Below are 23,306 nucleotides of genomic sequence, written 5' to 3'. Positions count from 1 at the left end.
CAGCTCACCTTAGAGGACGACTTCCTCCAGTGTGGAGGAGCCAGGATGTCCGCCTGTCTGTGGCTTTGTTCTTCTCTTGGCATCGACTTGCTGAAGATACTGTCTATCTCCTTGAAATCCCAAGTAATCCCTGCTTTCCCTTTTTGCTATCTACATGACTCTTCCATGGCTTTCGATTCACCAGTTTCAGAACTGGGTCTTCACCCCAGGTCCATCCATCACCTGCAGGCGCTGCTTGGGGAGCTGCATGGGGGAGGGAAGCTCCCCTTCCCTTAACCACACACCAGTTTTCTTTTTCCTAGCTGTGCCCCCCCCCCGCCACTTTACCCTCCTCCCCTCCCCACACACAAGCTACGCACAACAAAACCTCGTCCCATTTTTTTTTTCATTCCAGGAAATGTAGTTACTCCAACACCAGCGGCCGTTTCCCTGGTGTCCTCATTCTTGTTCACTGACAGTCCTGCTGCTACCCTCAGTAGATTATTATTATTTATTATTTATCAGCCCCGACACTGTCCTCCGCTGCCTACAAGATATTAAAGGAGACACAATCCTTGCACCGAGATTACAGCCAAGGAGAGCTGAGGCCTGGAGCAGACAGCCCAAGAGGGAACAGAGAGTCAGTTCTCCCTCCATCCAGGCAGGGCTCCTCCCAGATCAGCCCCAGTGGCCAGGGCTCCCCCCTCCCCGCCACACCCCTCCCCATTTTCTCACCAGGCCTCAAGCCTCAGCGGCTTTGCTTGGGGGCAAGAAGGGTGGGGGAAACGAGGTAGGTGGGATGGGAAGGAGGGGGAGGTTCAGAAGCCTTCCAGCGCGGGGCGAGGGCGTGGGGGGGGAGGCGTGCACGGAGAGGCAAGGAGAGGCGAGAACAGACAATACGCCGGGGAGGGGGAGGTTGGAGGAGAGCCAGATCAATACCTTGCAGGGGTCCCCGTTTGGGATCCCAACAGGCCTCTCCCCCTCACCCGCGCCAAACCTTTCCCAGGAGTGTGGACGTGAGGGTCTTGTGGACCGAAAGGGAATGCGATTGAGGAAAGTCGGTGCAGACAGTGGGAGACCAAGAGCCAGGTGGGGGCGGGGCGTCAGTATCTGTGGAAGGGGAAGTTCGCGCGCACCGCGGAGGGTCAGCTGGACTCGAGAAGGGCTAGGGCAGGTGGCGCAGGGCCTCCCGTGGCCCTCCCGAGGGGTGCACAATTTCGGCTGGTTCCGCGGCCGCGGCGGCAGAGAGAAAGGCGCAAGCTGAAAGACGATTGGACTTTTCGTTCTCAAACTTTTCTGCCAGTTTCCTCAGGTGTGGAGAGCACTCGGGGGCTCGTCCCAGTTCCCGTGCCAGCCCTGGTCCCTCCCAACCCAGGGCCGGCGGGGCCCGGAGGCCCGGGGCCGAGCGGCGGGTGCCACGCGCAGTGTGCCTGCCGGGCGCGGCCGCGGAGCCCGGCGAGCAGGGCGCCGCGGCAGGAGTCGGGGGCGGCGACCGGCGCGAGAGTCGGTGGCGCCCGCTGGCACCCCGGCCCGGGCCCGACGCACGGCTGCAGGGGATCCCTCGGGCCCGCCGTGCGGCGCGCGGAGCCGGGCCGGGGGCGCCCCGCCTCCCCCACCTCCACCCCCGCCCACTCGGGCGCCCGTGATTGGCTCCGCCCGCCCCTGGCTGCGCGCCGAAGCCCGCCTCCCTCGCAGCTAAAGCAGACGGTACCCGGAGCGGAGCGAGCCAGAAGGGAGCATGGTCCCCGCGCCGCGGCCGCGCCAGCCCCCGCGCCGCCGTCCCCGCCACCGCGGATCCAGCCGCAGCTCCAGCCCCGGCCCCGGCCCCGCAGCGGCCGCCCGCTAGCCCCGGTGGTCGCCGTGCCTGAGTGCAGCGCCTCCTCCCTCACCCCCGCTGCCCGGAGCCCGGAGCCCGGAGCCAGCCCCAGCCCCGCGGCCGCCGCGGCTGCGGGAGAGGGCGGGGGCGATGCTGCCGGAGCCGCCGCCGCCGCCGCCGCCTCGATGAGAGCCGCGCCGCACCGCGCATAGCCGCACCGGCTAACAGGCAGCAGAACCGGCTTGCCTCTCCGGGCATCCTCCCTGGGCTGCCGGGAGGCGGCGGCGGCCGAGGAGGAGAGGGGGGAGAAAGCCGAGAGCAGGAACGCGAGGAGCTGGACCTGGATCCGTTTTTCCCGGCCAGGACCCGAGCGGCCCCAGCTACCGCTGCCCGCCGGCGCCGTGTCCTCTCCATCAGCCCTCCTGCGCCCACCTGCGACCCCGGGCTCCCTGCGCGACGGGCCGGGGCCGGAACGGCGCGACCAGAGGTAAGAGCCGGGCCAGACTGGGGCCCCAGGGTGCTGGCGGCAGCGCGGGGCAGGGCCGGGCTTAGGAGCGGGGCCCGGGAACCGGGAACGCTGGGCTCGGCTCCGACTCCGCCGGCGGCGGCGGTAGGAGCCTCCCGCGTCTGGACTTGCACGGCTGCAGGAGCCCCTGCGCCTGCGCTGCTTCAGGGGAAAAAGGGGGGAAAACTTCCTGCCGCCGGGTGTGCATGCACGGGGGCTGCCCCGGGCCACTGTCACGGGGGTCGGGTGGCTGGAAGCGAGTGTGACCCCCGTCAGGGGTAAGCCATAGTGCTGGGCCCTGTCCGCGCGCTCCTCTCCAAGCCACCACCCTCTGAGGGGCCCAGGGCCCGGACCAAGGCTAGGGGCCAGGAGGCACTGTAGGGCTGCTCCTGGGGCGGCCGCGCGCTCTGCCCTTTGGGAAGGTGCGCGCTTCTAATGCCGCAAGAATCCGGACAGGGGCTCCCGCCCCTCGCGTCCTCAGACCAGGGATTGGGGTCTCGCCACTCAATCCCAAGTAACTTTGGAGACACCGGAGCGTGAAATCAGTCTGGACGGACCCGCATAGACCTTGTGGTGCCCCCCCCCCACTTCCCTTGACACCTTTAGGGGCCACCGTGAGCTCTCCGGACGGCCAAGGGGCCAAGCGGAGGCATGGGGCTTGTTAGTGCGTTGGATAGTGTGGACCCGGAGACGCTGGGGAGGGAGTCGTTAGGGGGTCACACCGGCGCGGGCCGGCCCGGGCGCACGTCGCGGTCCCGATGGCCTGGAGCCGACCAGCAGCACAAGGGGTTATCTATGGTCGCGCAGCGGGTGTCCGTGCTAGGCAGTGTCCTGCCCGGGCCCCGACCGAGGACGTGCTCATTTGGGGCCCTGAGAAAAGAGCCAAGGGCCCCGGGGTGGTCCGAGATCGCTCTGGGGACAGGTGGTGTCCTGAGTCGCTCGAGGAAGGAGGGGATCCGTTGCCCGCCCGCGGCCAGAGGTCTCAGTCGAGAGGGTGGCGGCGAAGCAGGAGTTCTGGGTTCGCCTGCGGAGAAGCCAGTGGTCGCGCCTGGGCTGTGGAACCGAGCGGCGGACGCGATGGGTCTCTGGGGATGCTGACGCGCGAGGAGCTGCGGCCGCCGCGGTCCTTGCCGCGGTGCGAGCGTTCTCTTCCCTCCCCACGGTGTGTGCGCCGCCGCGCGCCCCGGGCACAGCACGGACGCAGGTATTTATGTGGCATTAGGCAAGACCTCGGCGCGGGAGGGACCAGACTGGAAGGACGCAGAGCTGCCTGCCGCTCCCAGCGAAACTTGCATTTGCCCGGCGCGGGGAACGTGCGGGCTCCCCTGCTGCAGGCTCCAGCCTCGCGTCAGCCGCGCGTCAGCCGCGCGGCGCTGGGATTTGGTCTCCCCTGGCAGCAGCAGACCTGTCCTGGTTACCGCTGTATTTACCCCAGTTCCGGTCTCTTTAAAGTCATCTGTCTAGTCAGTCCCGACTCCCTTCCCTTGCCTATCGTTACCGTCTGGAGAGGGCGGATGGAAGGAATTGTTTCACTTTAGGGTGAATGACAGCGGATCTAATTAGTCCAGCTCATTCCTAATTTTTTGTGATGATGGGGGAAGTGCGGAGCTAACTTTAATTCTTTTTTGGGGGGGTGGCAGCGTGTGGAGGACGATGAACACTTTGATAGATTATTCCTTCGGACACTTAAAGGAAACGTGTCTGGTCATGCACAGGTGACCACTTCAAAGGGTGACCCGCCCACCTGTGTCTGATTAGGTCTGGGGCTGGGTGTTTACATAGGTGCCACAAATGACTGTAGGCTCGGTCCCAGATATTGCCTGGAGTGCACATGATTTATCACCCTGCTTCAACCAGGGAATTGCTAGCATATGTGCCCTTAAACCCTATATGGATTTAATGACATTTAAATTAGGTTATGGGCTGATGCATTTCACCAATTTTAATAACTTCTCTGCACAAACATCTTACACACCGTGTTTGTCCACGATGAAGAAGGACCCTTTCTTCTGTGCAGTGTCTCCATTTCTGGTGCAGTCAGTGAAACGGTGGGTCTCCAACTTTCATGTACAAGCAACAATCTGACTGAAACACCTAGAGTTTTACTGAAATAAAATATCCTATGGTAGCCATGGTAACAAATAGATTAAGGGTTATTGGTTTTCATCTGTATGTGATGGGGATGGCGAGCTAGTGTTGTGTCTTTTTAATTATGTTTCTAATGAGTAGTGGTCATACTTGAGGGACTCAGAGTGCGAGATAAGTGAAGCCGAGATTCAGTTTTGTGAGGGGTTTATTGGAACAAAGACGTAGGAGAGCTCCAGAGAATGACTTCTGCTAACTGCAGCTCTTCGTCTCCAGAAAGCAAATGGATGGAATCGTTTTGGTTTTGTTTTCCAAGTGGATGAGAATTGAGTCAGTCCCTTTAAGACTGGAAAATGTATTTTGCTTATAAGCAGTTACCGAAGGAATTTTTTAATCCAGCCCCTGTTTTCTAGGAACAAACATGTTTCAAGTGTGGATGGTGGTGTGGATGCAGTGTCACAGTTGTTATCAACACCTGTCAGTCGAACTGAGGCATATCATTAGTCTATTCAAATCTTGCCTGTTTCAGTATTCATGCATTTCCATGGTGATCCCTTCCATTTTTGTTTATTTAGTCAACCTTATAAATCTTTGGCATCAGTTTCAACTGTGCCATGTTTTCCCCCCTTCCATTTATCAATGGTTTTAGCTACAAATCCTCCCCAGTTATAAGTATATGTTTTTTCTTGCTGGTTTATAAAAGTTTATACTGTTCCTAGCTACACACGGATAGAAAGGCTTTAATTTTTTAATAGACTCAACACCACTGATGTTAATGAATGTTTTTTAACATCTCGCTTGATAATTGTGTACATAGGTTATTATTATTATTTTCTTTGAACAGGGTCAATGCAAAGGTTTCTCACTTTGTGGTTGGTCCAGAGATACCAGTTTAATCTGGAATTGACTAAAGTGTTTCCCTCCTTTCCTTCCTTTCCTTTCCTCCCCTCCTCCCTTCCTTTTCTCCACCAACCTGTCTGTGTTCCCAAGGACTCTGTGTTTTCAGCGTACTAGGCTCGGAGAGACCATGAGGCTGTGCATTGAAGTGAGCCTGTCTTAGAATCAGTCTCTTCTAGACACAGCTACAACAGAAGGTTCCAGAACACCAGAGGATTTTCCAAATGTGATACATGTTTCCTCACACTGTAGAGCACTCCCTAGGACCACAGCAGCACTGTGAATCTACTGCACAGGCAGCTTTTCTTAAATGCAAGAGATGACTCTGCTGCCCGCTTTCAACTTTGCTTTCTAATGATGCCATCCCATGCTAATCACAACCCTGTATATTTCAGGAATATCAAGGCAGGCATTAGCACGCTACTGACTTATTAGGATCGGGCAAAGTAATTGGAACACTTAAGTTCAAAGTCAGATGGAGAAATGGAATTATAACCAACCTTGTGATTCTATAATCAGTCAACTAAGAGCCTATTTGCGGGAGGAGGAGGAGGAAATACTGTGAATAAGAAATCCAGTCCCTGTGGGTGGTGGATAGTGTGAACCAGGGTGGTTACCCCCAGAGAGGATTGGGAAACAAGACTCTGCTTGTGAACAGATAAAATCCCTAGGTCCTTCCACGTCCCTTTTTGCATGTCACACACATGCTAACACAAGCGATAAGAAACTGGGAGAGTGCTGTAGTTTGTACAGAATACAACCGGTGTGTTATTCCATCTAGCATCATCTCCTAATTTGCTAAAAAAGATAACCCCCAGAGAGTACTTCTGTTTGAAGTCCGTTTTACTGTAGGAATGCTCTTGATCATTTTGATACAGAAGGAAAAGTGTGTTGGACTTCTTCACATGCGTTTCAGATCAGAGGTGCGGTTGGCAGGTCTCCTTGGCAGAGAGCAAACCGTTCTAACCAGAGCAGCCACACACCATGCCGTTCTAACCAGAGCAGCCACACACCATGCCGTTCTAACCAGAGCAGCTACACGCTGCCTCTTCACCAGCCCAGGTCCAAGAGCTCCTCTGGGCTCTCTGTCTTCAAGGACACCATTTGGAGACAGGACGGGTGAGGCTGCCAATAAAGATGAGGCAAGTTGAATACTTGGCGCAGAGTTCTTGGAGCAGTAGACTTCATGACTGGGGGCCTGTCCCACTCTGGGATGAGAAGGGGCAGAATTCTTATCTCCCAAGGGAAAACGCATCTGCCTGAAATTCAAGGAGCTTGAGGGCTCTCAGTGTCACCGCAGCAGACAATGGGTCAGAAACCTGAAGATGCGTGGCTCCCCAACACGGAGAGGCTGGCATTGGCCCGCACGCATGTCTGTGTTCATCATTTCTTTTCTGAATCTTTTGAAAATTCTAAATGATCATTTTATGAATATACATGATACATATACACATGTACACAAAGATTTATTTTGTCCTTTTTAAAATTATAATTCAGAAATATCTATAATTCTGCATCTTACTGTGTATGGCTGCGCAGTCCAATAATGTTGCTATTCATTGCCATGCATCAACTCTCCAGAACTTTTTCATCCAATGCTACTGAAATTATTTCCATTAAATACCAATCTCCGTGTCCCCCATGCCTAGCCTGGCAACCTGGGTTCTGCTTTCTGTTTCTGTGAATTTAACTACTGTAGAAATCTCATGTAGTATTCGTCTATTTGTGACTGATTGTACTTCTCGTGTCTTGCAAGTTCATCATATGTTGACAGGAATCGAGGTTTTAAGGCTGAGTAATATTCCATCCTGTACAGGTCACATTTTTGTTTATCCGTTTATCCTTTGATGAGCATCTATGTGGGTTGTTTCCACCTCTTAGATGTTGCAGACAGTACCGCCATGAACGTGAACGTGTGACATGTCTTGGTGAGCTTGCTTTCAGCTCTGTTGGATAACTACACTCACACAGGATTGCTGTATTCTGCCACATTTAGCACTAGCAAATGCGCCGCTGCTGCAGACAGGACTTGGGGAGCATGCAAACAGCATGCTGTCAGATAAGGAAGGCTTTTCCTGTTCTGTGTGTGCATTCGCTGGCATGATTTTCGGGTCTGTTACGCCAGGCTGCAGGGGCTTTTCTGATAGAGTCGCCATTGCAGAGGAGGTGGAAACAAGGGCTTCGTGGTCTGTCTCTGATGCCTGTTGGCTGTGTGACCTTGGAAAGATCCTTAAACTCACTGCATCTTGGCGTTCATGCAGACGGGATCGTTGTAGCTTGCTGGGAGTGGTTGTGAGGGCACAGAGCATGAGTGAGACAGTGCTGGTGGACAAGGCAGCAGCAGCATCTCAAAGCAGCTGCCTGCCCGTTACAGTTTTGTCATAGTTATTTTTCTATTATTGTTACTATTTGAGAAATAGACAGCTTTCATCTGCAGGTTCATTCTCCAGATATCTACAATAGCCAGAACTGGGTCCGGATGAAGCCAGGCGTCTGGAACCCCATCTAGACCTATCATGTGGGTGGTCAGAACCTAAGCATTTGGGCCATCTTCTGCTGCCTGCCAGGCACATCATGCCATCCCACAGGGTGTGTAACGCATTCTGTGTCTCTCAATTTCAGTACTTGTTCTGGAAGTCATTAGAGATTTGCATTGCAATTCCAACTGTTAAAAATACTCTTGAGTAGGTTTGACGTATGAACTTTTAATTCTGGGTTTGTTTTTTTTTTTGTATCATAATTTCAGAGTTGATGTAGATTGTAGAGGTCAGCTCATCTACCTATTATTCAGTCACCAAAACTTTTATCAAGTCCCAATAATGTAATAATAATAGCTTGCAGTACCGGCTGCCCACTGCATTTTAGTACTTTACATACATTATCTCTAATCCTTATATCAACGCTGTGAGGTAGGGATTATCCACACTTTCCAAATGAAGATGAGGCACCAAAGTAATCAACTGGCCCAAGGCCACAAGCCTAGCCATGCTGCTGAAGTGGGTTTGATCACAGACTCGTGAGCTGCCAATCTTCATGTCTTTTCCTGTATGTACATGCTCGTGTGTGTGCATGCACGCATGCCTCTCTGGATTGATACTCTCTGGAGTATCAGTGCATCTACCATACTCATATAACTGATACGTGTTAGGCACTGCAGTGTCTATGTAAATTAACATTTGATAGAAAATAATTCCTCTAGGAGGAATATGAGCCTAACAGTGTTAACTGGATTTGACCAACAGTCATCACAGCATTGGGGTGAGCACTTATCCGATTCCTGGAACGCTAAGGAAAAATAAATTGGGGGTGCTTAAATGGTGTTCTTTTCATTCTGAGCTGGTGGAGCCTGTCAAAGAGTTACAAACATTATGGAAAGGTTTGAGTCAAACCTGGACCAGCTGATAATTATATGCTGGTGCCCAGAACAGTGCCTGATACATAATCCTTTAGTTAAAAATTTTTTTTGTTTGCCTAGAAAAATGTTCACCCTCAAAAGTGCCTGGGGTGGGGGGATATTAAAGCCTGCTTTTGAGGTTTTCACTCACTGGCTGTGCAATCACGTTCAGGGTTTGTCATTGTGTGGAAGTTTTCGAGAGTATATTTGGGTCTTTATCTAGTCAACATGCTTATTGATGAGGGCTAACTAATCTAAATGTAATCTTCTAGAATTTATGACTTGAGATGCTATGGCCAGTTTGCTCCTAGAGCTATGTCACTCCAGTAGTGACTTGAATCTCTCTGGCACTTTTAAGAATCAACACAGAGTCTGTCGTTCCCAACAGGCTCCCTTGCGAGGTATCATCCTCATGTAGGTCTGTTTTTAATTTGTGGTGTTTCATAAAAAGCATTGTTTTAAAGAAAAATGAAACGCCTAGAAATGAGTTATAGTTGTAAAAGGGCAGTAACACCATGTTTCCAACTTTGTCCTGTTTTTTAATTTTTACATTAGTTTCTCTCTGGACATGGATAGGGGTGTGAATAAGGCCGCATTGGGCACACACAGCCAGGAATGCCTTTGCTTGCTGTTTTCACTCTTGCCACTGCCATCCGCTGAGTGGGACTCACTGGGAGTAAAGCCTGGTAAGGGGGCTCTGATGAAGCCAGTCATGAAGGCATTGCACAGGAAGCTCTGGGGAAAACTGGCCCAGGCCACTTGTGTGTGCCTCTCTGTCTAGCCTCTCCCTTCCCTCTCTGCTGGACTGGCTTCCACCCTAAGCTGAGATCAGGCTACAGGCATGCTTGACTTTCATGCTCCTAAAAGCAGATGAGGACGGTGGCAGTTAGGGGAGAGACCTGCTAGAAGACCCGGCGTCTCTGTGGGAGGTCAAGGCTGAGGCCAAGTTAGAAACCAGACAGCTGCCCAAACATCCCTGTTTTCCTTTTGGTTCTTAGCAGCATCGAGAAGTGACGAGAATGGGAAAACTTGGATTGTACAAGAATGATCTCACCTTTTCTCTTTTACCTTCTTTCCCTCCTCACCCCCCTTATCTTCCAGCTTTTAAGCCTTTGCTTTTTGGATCAAAACTGCAGTGGAAGTTAGCCTCCCCAGGAACTTTAATGATAGATACTCAGCTCCTGGAGTTTCTAATGAGTATACATCCCACTGCCATTTCCTGTGAAGGCGCTGTGGAAAGAACACATGTTTCCCCATGGCATCTCGTTTAGGGCTCACCCTGAGGCACAACGGCCACGTTCCCATTCTGCGGATGAGTTAGAGACACAGAACATTCACCCAGTGGCAGATCAACCAACAACGGGTGCCGGAGGTTACTTGCGGGATGGACAAACCTGCCTACCCAGCAACTGCTGGCCTGCGGAGGAGGCCAGACAGTGAATTGACTCACATAGAATACGAATTACCTATTAGAATAACAGAATAATCACATGTTTAGCCACATGGCTCACTGATTAATCACAGTTGATATAATAAGTTGAGGTCCAGCTAATTTTCTTTGAAGGCATAAAATGAATGCAGAGAAACAGACCCACTGATAGGATTTTGAGTGCGGCTGAGTCTCCCTTGTCTAAAATGCTTGTGCCAGAAGGAACCCAAATTCCAGCATTTTTCAGATTTTGAAATACTTTACATGTACATAATGAGGTGTCTTGGGGATGGGACCCAAGACATAACACAGGATTCATTTATGTTTCACGCACAACTCATACGCATAGCCTGAAGGTAATTTTATACAGTATTTTTGGTGCACCTGTGTTTTGACTAGGCTCCATCATAGGAGCTCAGATATGGAATTTTTCTACTGTGGCATCATGCTGGTGCTCCCAAATTTCTGGATTTTGGAGTGTTTGGGGTTCCAATATGTAGACTAAGGATGCTCAACCCTTACCTTCGTATTTAAATTTTCTGCCATCATATTAAGCAAAACAAAAGTTGGATCCTGAGGTTACCTTCAAGGCTTTCATCTAACTGATTCCTTTTCTTTTGATCACAAAGCTTCTTGGAGTGCATTAAACTGAATGGATGAGAATTGAATATTTGAAGACTAAATGAGTTCCTGCTTGCCAAGTGGGTAGAACAGTGCCGAGATCCTAGCTACAGGCACAAGTGTTGTTTACGTTTTGATTCACTTTGGCGATCACATCTTCTTGAAGGCACGAAATGCCTTTGCCTTTAACCTTGGTCCCAGCACATATAGGGGATACCCAGAAATCAATGGAATAAAATGAGATGATAGGAGAGGAGCTGGAGTGCTGAGTAGAAGCCTGTGCAATCTGTGGATAGTGAGTATTCCTGTCCAGTAGTGTCCTGGAAATGTTTGAGAGGCAATCCGGAGGGAGGAGAGCATGACTGTGAATGGTGCTGTGATCAGGACCACTTGGTACGCTTCGTTCTGCCCCGCCACCTAAACTGTACACTGCTGCCATTGACCAGTCTTCCCAGCCAGCAGAAAGGAGCAGAAAATGGTGCTGTTCCAGGTACACTTTCAATGTAGTGCCAGCACATGCCCAGAAAAACTGGGAGTAAGCATTTAGACAGCAATATGAACATCTAACAAGAAAGCCAAGAGCCCGGTCCATGTGTGCACTTCCTTTGTTAAGCCAGGCACAGCCCAGGTTAGGTGCCACAGTGGCATGCTTAGTTACTGAGCAAGCTGTGGTCCAGCCACGCATGGTAGCACTATGGCGGGGTTCGTAACGCATTGGTGATAAAAACAAACCCCCCAAATCTGGCCTTTCATCACAGAACCACATGGAAGTCCAGAGGTGCTTGTCAAAGTCTGCACTGTAATTTTACAACTCTCGTGTCTAGAACCATCTTTGCTGTTGGTATAACAGCTGAGCCATGGCCAGCCCAGCGGTGCTGCTTTAGCCAGCAGCTCCTTACCCAAACACAATAGCTGTCTCCGGTAGCTTGAAGGAGCAGTGCATTCACCATCCACCCACACGCCTCTGGGGCCTGCTCTGCTGTGCTACTGCACTCTTTTACCCGCTTGAGAGATGGGTAGGTTATTTTGCTTCCTTTCATTTTCAGGATGGGTTATTTTGCCATTGAATTCGCTTCTGGGGGTGACATGAATTGATACGAAATGCCCTTGTTTCAATTTGGATTTTCTGAGCTGGGATTTGGGAAGTAGCAGCAGTACATTTGGAAGCCAGGCCGGTTAGCTGTGTGCAGCGTGCATGTCTGGCTGGCTGGTCCTTCTAGGAAAGAGCCTGCTGGAAGAGGAATGCTGTAATCTATTCGGTTCATGCTGTTCCAACCAGCTTTAATCATCAAAACTTGAATAATACTCTAACTGGGAAAGGCACATCTTTCTCACTGAAGCCTAGCTGTGCAAACCTCAGCGTCTACCCAGCTCAGCCACGTGCCGGGAAAAGAGCACTCCCGCATGGCCTCATGGGATGTGGGGACCCTGCCTTTTTTTGAGTGAAATGGTATGAAATTTCAACTTGTTCTCCTGGTGAAGGAAACAGATTTTCATAAAAACTGTACTCCACGGAAGTTGCCTTTTTTCCTTTGTAGAAGGTCACCCCCTTCTATTGTGACCTGGAGAAAGATTTCCTCCCGGCGCCACAGGTGTCTGACTAGGTCCAACCTGACACCCCTGGGAGGCTGGCTGGAAGTGCAGGGGCAGGGCTTTCTGCACGGTTGGGGTGTGGCTGGGACACGGGCGAGGATGGCAGGCAGCTATGCAGAGCCGGGACAGAAAATCAGCGCGCACGCTGCTGCCTTGCTCAGATAAAGGCAAGCCAGCTGCCTTCCTGTGACAGGAGCTGCAGCCCTGGATGCTAAATTAAGTTGGGGTAGGCAGTCTAACCTACGGCGATACCACCCTGAATGCGCCCAGTCTCATCTGATCTCAAGCTAAGCAGGGTCGGGCCTGGTTAGTACCTGGATGGGGTAGGCAGTCTGTGCTGCTCCCCACATTCTCTCCCAGACATCCCCAAGTGAAAGTTCCCAGGTCCCTGCCTGGGAACTTCAGGCTTCCCCCCCACCCACCCATTGCTGCAGGAGCTGCAACAAGCCAGTTTTTGTTCTGCATGGGTCCTGGGGGAGGCTGCAGGGGCAGGGAGAGGCCTCCCAGAACGGTGAAGTCACAACTCCAGAGCGCTCACTGCTCGCTGTTGCTATTCCTGGCCTGCCTCCTGGAACGCCTGGATTCCAGCAGCTTTTTTGATACCTGGAAGAAACCACCCATGGCCAGGTCTTTGGCTTGGGTCAAGGGGGAGGCAGATGTCTGCTGGCTTGTGAGCTATTGGAGATGGGTGGCACAGGAAGCGTCTGTCTGGGAATGGAGCTTGTGACAGTGGGGACAGCGAGACGTGTTCTCAGATCTACATATACAATGGAGGCTTGTGTTCAACTCAACACAGACACACACATACACACACAGAGAGAAAACCTCCAATTAAAACATGGGCAAAGGAGTTGAATAATGTGTGTCACAATGTATCAGTGGCCAATAAGGACACAGCAAGATGTTCAACAGCACCAGTCATCAGTGAGGTGCACATCAAAGGCACAGTGGAGAAGCACTTCAGTCCCGTTAGAATGACAGTTACTTTAAAAGGAAGAAGAAAACAAGCAAGCGAATGTTGGTGTGTCTAGAAAAACTAGAACCCCTGGGCACTGCCCCCTGGAAATGTGAAATAGTGAGATCTCAATGGAAGAAGTTATAGATATTATAAAAAATCTAATGTAGAATTACCATGTGATCCAGCAATTCTGCTTCTGAGTATATCCCAAGAGCAGTGAAAGCTAGGCGTGGAGCTAGTGTCCACACATAGCAGCAGAGTTTACAAGACCAAAAGGTGGAAGCATCCCAGCCGTCCATGTGATTGCACAGAGAGACAGAGTACAGTAGCTTCAGGAGATGGGATGCGATTCAGCCTTGGAAAGGAAGACTATTCTGACGCATGCCATGGTGTGAGTGAACCTCTAAGACATACTGAGGGAAGTAAACTGGTCACAAAGGGCAAAGCACTGAATGATTGCACATCGAGAAGGTACTTAGAGTATGATGGTGGCTGTCAGGGTAGGGAGTCATTGTTTAATGGGAAAAGGGTTCCAGTTTGGGAAGATGGACGTGTCCTGGAGATAGCCTCAGTAAGGTCTGAGCCCTTGATGCCACTTAACTGTCACTTAGACATAGTTAAGATGGGAAATTGTACAGTAGTGTTCTTTGCTGCATTAAAAACAAAATAGATTTCCAAGCATTTCCCAAACTCATTCTACTGATGCATTTTCAAATTCGCTTAGGGAAAATAAAACATGCATTCAGCAGTTCCACAAGTCTTACAAGGCACTTGCTGTGCGCCTCACCCTGGGCTAGGCGTCTCGGAATAGTTGAGGGGACAGAATGAAATCCGCAGATTTCACTGAGTTCCAGTCATTGCATGTACCTGTGTAACCAGACATGAAACACCCCACAAGGTTCTCTCATGCCTCCTTCCAGTCAGCCCCATCTCATCCTTAGCTTATTCCTCATCAGATATAGTTAGTTGGCAGCATGCCCAGGGTGAACCCTCCCCAGGTAACAGTGTTGTGTTGATTTACGTTCAAGGATGACACCCAGCAAGCCAGACATTGTGCTGCTGCTCAGCCGATTTTTTCTGAAGGCTGTCCTGCTGGAGGCTGTTTGGTGACCCAGTACTGGGGACAGGGAGTGGATACCCTGAACTGTGACAGCCTGCTGCAGCCAGCTCAGACTCCCTCTGTTTGATTGGGGGTCCTGGGCCTGCTGGTCACATCCTGTCGTCACAGGGATGCCTTATTTTGGGAGAGAAGTATCAGAAAGCCCATCAAGACAGATCACAGTCTGGCAAGTCCTACCTGCCCTTCCTGGACACAGGGACCTGGAATAGGAAAAGTGGTGTGTCCCCTTTGTTGCCTCCCAAAGTGGCTGAAGGGGTATTTTCTGAAGGGGAAGATTTTCTGCTGATTCTAGGGAGCCACTGCTGAACTGGCTGAGCCACCCTCATTTCCACTCTCTCCTCTTGTTCCCAGAGAAGCTTCTGGGACCAGTTCAGGTCCTGCCTGATCACTGTCCATGAGGACTGCCTACCAGAGGCTCTTGATGGATGAGTGAGCAAGTCCCAAGTGGAACTGCCCCTGTGATGTTCACAGCCCCTTTGGCATGTGTTCCTCTGACTTTGCTCAGAGGATCCAGGCCAAGGCTGGGCACCCTTTGCAGTTTGGAGGGACTAGGCATAGAGAAGGGGGTTGGGTTATCCAGGACTGACCAATTAGAGGCAGAGCTGGAACCAGAATGCGCCCCCGTTCCCTGCCCTGCCCTGTGCCCTGCCCTGCCCCGTGCCCAGAATGTGGCAAGGTCCAGGAATGATCCAAGTGAAGAGTTGTTTCCTGAGAACCGGGTGCTATTTCCAGCTGCACATCCTTTGGGATTTTCTTTCACCGTCTAAGCTATCATCACATGCAAACTGGATGATGCCTTCCAATGTGTAACTCCATGAGGGATCCCTTTACCAGGGAGCACGACGACCATGCACTTGGATCTGAGCCAGGAAGATCAGGGTGGCTCAGACTCCCCATGTGGTAGACACTGTCCAAGTCCTGGGGCCCCGGGCACCCTGGTGAGTGCCCTTGGCCTGTGGTTGGCTCCACCATCCATCTTGATTCCCCCTCCCCCACTCCCAGATGCGCGTCTCTCTCCTGTCCCCGCCACCTGGGGCTCAGGTGGGACTGGCAGGCAAACCCTTCTTTGCCCTCCTTGCCTTCCTTGCCTTGATCAGGAAACCACAGGGGAGGGAAAAAAAGGAGCACATTTTTTTTTTTTTTGAAGCGTGAGAACAAAGTTTCTAAAATAACTTCATTGTTAGTTTGATTCTTTGAGAAACAAAGTTTAAATTAAGAAGGAAACTTGGCCAGTCAAACTGGGGACTAGGTTCTGTCACCTAAGGATGCCAACCAATATAATAATGCTGTTGTAAGAATGCAATGGAGCTGAGATGTCCCAATCATCCCATATTTTGACTGTGCCCTTTTTTTGTTTACTGTCACCTGTAGAATTCGAGGCAGTTCTGGGCTGTGTATCCACAAGCTACTGCATTCAGCTTAGGTGTGTAGGGCTATACCATTGTCAACTGGAACATAGCTCCTCTGAGAGGAATGACAGAGCACTGCAGTGGGAATATGGGGACATTGTCATGGGAATTGGCCTTTCCTTGAAAATTAGGGGTGTATCTGAAGGTGGAGGTCGAGTTTGGATCCTAAAAGCAGCCCCAGGGAGGACGACATCAGGTATTTTGAAACAATAATCCTTGGCCACGATGATTAATAACCAGCCTCCTAATGGGCTCTGGCTGAGCACATGTCCCTGGGCAGATGTCCTTGATGTGGTACTTTGTGTACAACGTTGCGGTGGCCCCTCAGGGATACTGTGGTTCTGGCCGAGTCTGTTCCAATAGTTACTGTCAGGCAATTAGGCCCAAGGACCCTCTCTTCCAGAACTTCCTAGCCTCATTTGTTTATTCCTTTTTCGGTCGAGCCGGGTGGCTCTGTTCTGATTCTGATGATGCCGCCACACCATCTAGGCTGCGGTAAGCGCTCTATGATGTCTGCATTCTCAGCATCACCCAGTGCTGTGGTTCTCGGGATGTGTCCCAGTTCCTAAGTGATGCCTGAGTGTATTAGGATGTTAACCATCTACAAACAAAGAGCATAGGAAGCAGCCTGAAAATATATCATACTTTTCACAGTGGTCATCCTTCTTGTTTAAGATTTTCCTGCTTTTTTTTTTTTTTATACCTTCATATGGGATAAAATTAAAGCGTATTTAACAAGGGAAAGAAGGGCCAGGTAAATTGCACTGTGCTCCTCGCCTCCCAGAGCAAGCCATGCATTTGTGTATATGATGAAATTGGAAGAATGAAAGACCATGATGTAAAAGAACATATTTTCTTAGACAACAGCTTTTTTTTTAAAGGGGAAAAAACCCCACATTGTTTCATCTCATTCTATGTCACAGTGTCTCTTGCCTTAAGTAAATTAATCTCGCTAGGTTTTGTGTCATCCTGGAGTTCCTGTAAACACCGAGATTGGGAGGTTTTCCTAAAGGTAGCTGATGCAGGCTTACCCCCTGAAAAGCTTACCTCGTTCCATGTTGCACTGGCTTTCTCAAATAACTGTGCCCCCAAGTGGTCACATGTACCTGTAAGTTGCAGCCAACCTCATCCCGGACCGTGCAACTCTGCAGCTCAATAGTGGTGGCAAGACTGCGTCTGAAGAAAGAGAAGGGGGGAGACAGTGGGAGACTGAGAGTCAATGTGGTTGTGTATGTGTGCCTGTGGGTGCTTCCGTTGGCAGGGGGCCTGGCCGGAAGAGGTGGGGACACCCCAGGCAGAGCCCTCCGAGGACGGTGAAGCCTCAGCAGTGGATTTCGGAGGAGCAGGTCCGGGGGCCCTGTCAGCCGCTCCCCGACTGTCTCCTTGGCGGTCTGCCAGAGGCTGTAAGTATACAGAGAATTGTGCTTTAATAGAAGCTTTCCCTCTGATACGGATTTAAAATGAGGGAGAAACTTTCTGTTCCTCAGCCAGAGCAAAAGTTTATCTTACATCATTTTATTATTTCACCATTGCTGCCCGTCAGTCTCAGGTGATAGTTTCCCGGGAGCAGAAAGGAGGCAGATTCAGGGCAATGATGATGTTTTGTTTTTAAGAAAAATAAATGTCACCCAGTGATGATCACATCGTACAGAGGTTTAGCACAGAGAATGATGATCTGGGTAATCAGGCTAAGTGAGAGGCACAGAAGTGAATGGAACACTGTCTAATGGCCTCTTAGAAAATATACATTCACTTTAACCAAAGGTGAATGTTGGAGGCTTTAGAAAAAGAATACCTTCAAGTCTTAGGAAGGGATTCTCTTGAATGACCCCATGTTCAGAGATTGGCACTATTGACGTGGTCCGCTGTCACGCCCACAAGAGGGCATTTGCTCATCACTGCTGAATAAAAATGATTTGTTTCTGGAAAGGAAGCTTCTAGGCCTGTGGGGAGGACAATGCCAATCAGCAGCAGAGGATGGGAGACAGCAGCGGGAGAGCTGCTGGTCTGCTGCCCCTTGGTGTGTTCGGCCGGCGTGCGGACTGGTGCTGGCAGCTGCGAGTTCGGCTCTGTTTTACTTGCTGTTTGTGTGATGTCTCATCCCCATTAACACTGGGAACCAGGGAATCTTTTGGCTGTACGAATTGTCCCCAGACCCAAGGGCCCACATGCTGGTCTCTAGCTGAGCCCAACAATGCTGCATTTGATGGCCCAACATTTTTAAGACCCTGGCCAAAGCCTACCAGCCCAGGGAGCCTGCACTCCTCTGCAGCTGCAGGTGCCTTCCTTTCAGGACTTGACATTGACATTGAGCCAGCTGAGCAGCCTGTCCTCATGGAGCACACCGTCTTAGAGAAGCAGCATCTAAAGGGGAGAGAAGCACCCACTGGTGAATCATTTACAATTGTAAATGTTATGAGAAAAAGCATCAGTGGGATAAGGAGAGGGGGAGCTCTTTGGATGGAGTACTTTGGCATCTTCTCATGAGAAACAATTATTCCAATTTTGTTGGGTCAATACCAGCATGATTTGACTTATAAACGTACGAAATCCTTTGAGCTCTCCCTCTTCAAAAAAGTTAGTCTTTGTCTTTATGTTACAGACTGTGGCACAGGATGAAAATCGGAGGCAACAGGTGCCTGCCAGGCTTCCATTTGCGAAATAGTGTTCAGAAATTACCATCCAGAGGTGGAAGTTCGGTGTGGTGGTTAAGCCACCACTTGGGATGCCCATGTTGTGTGTCAAAGCACCTAGGATGGAGTTCAGGTATTGCTGTTCATGCCAGTTTTCTCCTAATGCAGGTGACGGCTCAAGTAGTTGGGTTCCTGTCGTCTGTGTGGGCGCCTCAGGGGAGGAAGTGCCAGCCAGAAACATCTTGCTCGTCCCTGGGGAATGTCCAAAGTTCCACATGAGGACCCTTGGAGATCCTGGGAGAACAACCAGTGTGTGCCTGAGCAGGTGGGAAGGGGCCTGATGTCAGTGTCCAGGCAAGTGAGCCCTCGTGGCTAGTGGGTGGTACCTAGGCTGAGCATCACAGAAACAGCCTTCGCTGTCCTCTTCTCACTGTAAGCCCTTGCCAAGAGCCACTTGGAGGAGTTGCTGCAACTTTGATTCAGGTTGGAATATTTCATTATTACTTGGGACTTGACATTGTAATATCTGCATCGAGATTGTGTTTGGCAACTTTGAGTGAGACAGTAGGAATTTTTTATTATCTAAGAATTGGTAGAAATTTTTTTAAAAATGTTTTATTCTGGGGAAGGATTCCACTACTGAGCACATCTCAATAGAACAATAGGATACAAATATAAAGATGCTCTCTGGTTATTAACAACAGCAGCAAAACCCCCATATCTCCTCTTCTCCCCATGGTTCCAGAAAGCATGCATGTGTTAATACCCAAGAGCAAAAAGGATCTGATTCCCCAATAAAAGATCATTAAATAAACAATGTTTTAGAAAATTCCCAGCTCCACAGTTTTTTCATTATCCATAGACTCGCCCATGATTTCATCCATACTTTCTCCAGCTCTGAGGACCAGACCGCATGTGGCAGTGGTGGTATCTCCATTGACAGTGACTCACAACATGTGAGACACAAGGGCTGAAGAGACATGCTGCCCACCCTGTACATTCCAGGACACTTGAGGGGGTGTCCAGCCCAAGGGCCATGTGGCAATTTGAGAACCATGTGAGAACTTCTAAAGCCAAGAGTCAAAACTTTATGTTTTTTTTTTTTTTTAATTATTGGAAAGGCAGAATTTACAGAGAGAAGAAGAAACAGAAAGATCTGGTTCACTCCCCAAGTGGCCATAATGGTATGAGCTGTGCTGATCCGGAGCCAGGAGCCAGGAGCTTCCTGCAAGTCTCCCGTGTAGGTGCAGGGTCCCAAGGTTTTGGACCATCTTCACACTTGATCTTAGCCAAAATGCCAAAAAGCAGTATTTTAGGCCATCCTCGACTGCTTTCTCAGGCCACAGGCAGGTAGGTGAATGGGAACTGGAGCAACCAGGACAAAAATTAGTATCCATATGGGATCCCAAAGCATGCAAGGTGAGAACTTTTAGGCACTAGGCTACTGCACCGGGCACCCAAAGCTTTACTTTGAACACACATTTTGAGAGGTCAGGCAGTATGGGATGGTTGAGTCACAGAAGGCTTTCTAGGGGAAGGTGAGTCTTGAACTTGATCTTAAAAGATGAGTAGTCAGAAGAAAGAGGTAAACAAGATTATAATGGGTGACGTGTTCATCTTTTAAGATTAATGCAGGAAGCAAGCCATCAGCCCAGCAGTCAAAACTCCAGCATCTGTGGCAGAGTGCCTGGGTTCAAGTCCCAGCTTCCCACTAGTACAGACCCTGGCCGGTTAAGCAGCTGGGCTCCTGCCACCCGTATGAGAGACCTGGATTATGTTCCTGTTCTTAGTCCCATCCCAGGCCATTGAGGGTATTTAAAGCATGAACCTGTAGACAGAAGATTTCTCTCCCCTCCCCCTCTTCCTCCCTGCCTCTCAAATAATATTTAATAAACTTAGCATGGGTCATAGTTTGGTAATAAAAGCAACTTCCACCATATGCAGGCCTACATAATAATCTGCGAGATGACTACAGTTACTATTTTTAGTATTTTATGTTATTAGGATTTATTTGTTTGAAAGAATTATAGAAAGAGAGAGAAAGCGAGCTCTTCTGTCTGCTGGTTTGTTCCCCAAATGACTGCAGTGGCCACAGTTGGGCTGGTCTGAAGCCAGAAGCCAGGAGTTTCTACTGGGTCTCCTGTGTGGATGCAAGGGCCCAATGACTTGGGTCATCCTCCGCTGCCTTCCTGGGCCATAGGCAGGGAGCAGGATCAGAAGTGGAGCAGACGGGACTTGAACCAGTGCCCATATGGGATGCCAGAGTTGTGGGTGACTGCTTTACCTGCTGTGCCACAGCGCCAGCCCTATAATATTTTATCCCAGCTTCTGGTTTCTCATGTTTATAATAGTTAGGTCTGTGTTGCTTGTGAAATTTGTCTTGCTTTTTTGCTTTTATACACTAAGTGTTATGTCATTAAAAAGAATTCTTAAACATCACTTTTGAATGGCTACCTGGTATACCTTCATGCCAGCATGCTATTATTCAGTCATTCCTATAAAATGTCTTTGACTTTTCTGTTGTAATGTTCTGGTGGATATTCCTGTATATCATTTTGGTTCACAGTCTCAGTATCAGACAGAGAGTAAGGTTGGACGCATCACAATCTCCACTTGGGTGTCTGTCTGTCTATTCTTAGTAGTGAAAGTCTTAGTACCTACCTCATGGATGACTGAGAGTTCTATGAGATCATGTTTGGATAAAGTTCTAGAAACAAAATTACCAAGATTTGCTCTTTTAAAATTATGTAACTTTCCAATTATACAAGTAACGTTTCTCATGGAAAATGTTAACAAAAGGGAAAAAACCATGCATAATCGCATCACTTAGAAAAACAATTAACATGTTAGAATCTATTATTTGTCACTTTTAACAGAATTGGGATCATTTATATGTCATTTTATCTCTTGCATTTTTCTCCCTCTTTGTGTTGATTTTTTCTTTTTTTCTTTTTTTTTAATGAAATGTGATCATCAAGGCTATATTTCATCTTGCTCCTTTGTATCAAGGTGTGGTAGTTAATGTAACTGACTTCTATTGTTTGGTATGTAGCTAATTCAGTGGTTGACCAAATGAAGACAACACGGCTGTAAGAGAGTGCTGAACAATGGTCTGTGGACAGTTGGGATTATTTCTTTAGGATTTATTCTGAGAACTAGTGTTACCAAGTGAGAAGCAGGTGCACAGGGAAGACCCTGACTTAAGCTGCCTCTGGCCCCCAGACAGCCTTGGCGGCTCCCTCCCTCCACCGTGGTGTCTGAGTGCTGCCTCCACCCCGCTCACCTGCGATGGTTCTGTTCTCCTATGACTCTGTCTGAGTAGGTGAATAATGGTGTCTTGTGCTGCTCGTTTGTACTTCCCTCATTGCCAGTGGGCTGCAGCATTGACATTCCTGTCCTTTGCCAGTTCTTCTATTTATATTTCTCCTCTTTCTTATTGATCTGTAAGAGCTCTTTATGCAGAAGAGGATATTAACCTTTGGGTATGACGTTGGAAATGTTGTTCCCGCTTTGTCATTTGTCTTTTGAATCTGTTTATGGCTCCTGGGCTGCCAAGAGGCCTTTATCTTGCATGCCTGTGCTCGTCAGCTGTGTTCGTGCGGATGTGGCCTCTTGGATGCCTAGAAAGTCCATCCTCACTCTGGCTTTAGGTGCTTATTTGTTTGCATTTTCTGCTATTTGCTTCGCTGCTCATTTTGCAGATGGAACTTTTTATCCCACTCTTTCATTTTACTGTATGATAGAGGATAGAATTTTTTCTCAATAGCTAGCTGATTCTTGTAGGTCTACTCAGTGAGTAGCTGTCTCCCTAGTTTAAGTTCCTGAATAGGCTAGGGTGTTTCCTGTTCTGACTACTGGTTTATCATGACCCTTTAAGCTCTAGAAACTTTTACTTTTTTAAAAAATCATTTCCATTATTACTCTTTTTCCAAAATGTCTTTAACTACGATCCTTGACCCACTTAGTACCTCAGATGAACCTTAGAATCCCCTTTACCAAGCATAAAAAAGTCATTTGTTTTTTATATGGTGTTCTTAAGACTTAGATGATGCCCACATACTGATTTGTGAAGAATCAGTAAGCTGAGTTCTCTCCATTAGGAATGTGTGACATCTGTCCTCGCTGGGTACTTGTGTTCTCGTTCATGTCTCTGTAGATATTGGTGGTTGTCACAGGAGGTCTGCCCTGCTTTTAAAAACTCTGCTCCTAGATGTTGCATAGAGTGAGGTTGCTCTGTTCTGCTGTAATTTGTTTTGTCATTGTTTTTTTTTTTTTTTTTTAATTTGAAAGGTAGAATTACAGAGAGGAGAGACAGAGATCTTCCATCTACTGGTTTACACCCCTAAGGGAATCTGAATCTTGTTCAGGGTCTTTCAAGTGGATGCAGGAGGGGTCCAAAGACCTGAGCCATTTTCTGCTGAATTCCCAGACTGTAAGCAGGCAGCTGAATCAGACTTGGAGCAGCTAGGACACAAACCAGTGTCCCATAATGGATGCCTATGCCACAGGTAGAGGCTTAGCATACTACGCCACGGAGCTAGCCACCTGATGTACTTTCTAAAGATTTGCTGCTGTTAAGTTTTGTGTGTTTATTTTGTATTTTGCCAGGCTAGTAAGCTTTCCTATGGATGGAACTTTTTTAAGGCTTTTGACGAGTACTGGTCATTACAGTTTAAAGTTGTATGTACAGCCAATAGCGTCTGAGAAAGCACATCTTCACATTTCTATGAATCTTTATTAATCTGGAGGAAAACTCTGTCTTAAAACGGACCAGTTTTTCTGACTGTAGACCGAAGCCCTGAGGATAGCATTATGTTTGGGCTGTGCAGTCTCAGCAGGACTGTCACATGTGTTAGTGGTCTCCACT

The 23,306-nt window shown here is 49.2% G+C and overlaps 1 protein-coding gene across 1 annotated transcript in view; it reads left to right on the top strand.

Annotated features, from left to right (window-relative positions):
• Positions 1-1,681: 1,681 nt before the first annotated feature.
• Positions 1,682-23,306, top strand: part of KLHL29 (kelch like family member 29) — a 252,231-nt gene continuing 230,606 nt past the window's right edge. The window contains exon 1 of the mRNA XM_058668207.1: positions 1,682-2,282. The gene's annotated coding sequence lies outside the window, so the exon portion shown is untranslated. The remainder of the gene's footprint in view (positions 2,283-23,306) is intronic.

Source organism: Ochotona princeps, chromosome 8 (assembly GCF_030435755.1).
Source record: "Ochotona princeps isolate mOchPri1 chromosome 8, mOchPri1.hap1, whole genome shotgun sequence".
Classification (NCBI taxonomy): domain Eukaryota; kingdom Metazoa; phylum Chordata; class Mammalia; order Lagomorpha; family Ochotonidae; genus Ochotona; species Ochotona princeps.
Note: the sequence above shows the minus strand (reverse complement) of the source record. Positions and strands in the feature narration are given on the sequence as shown.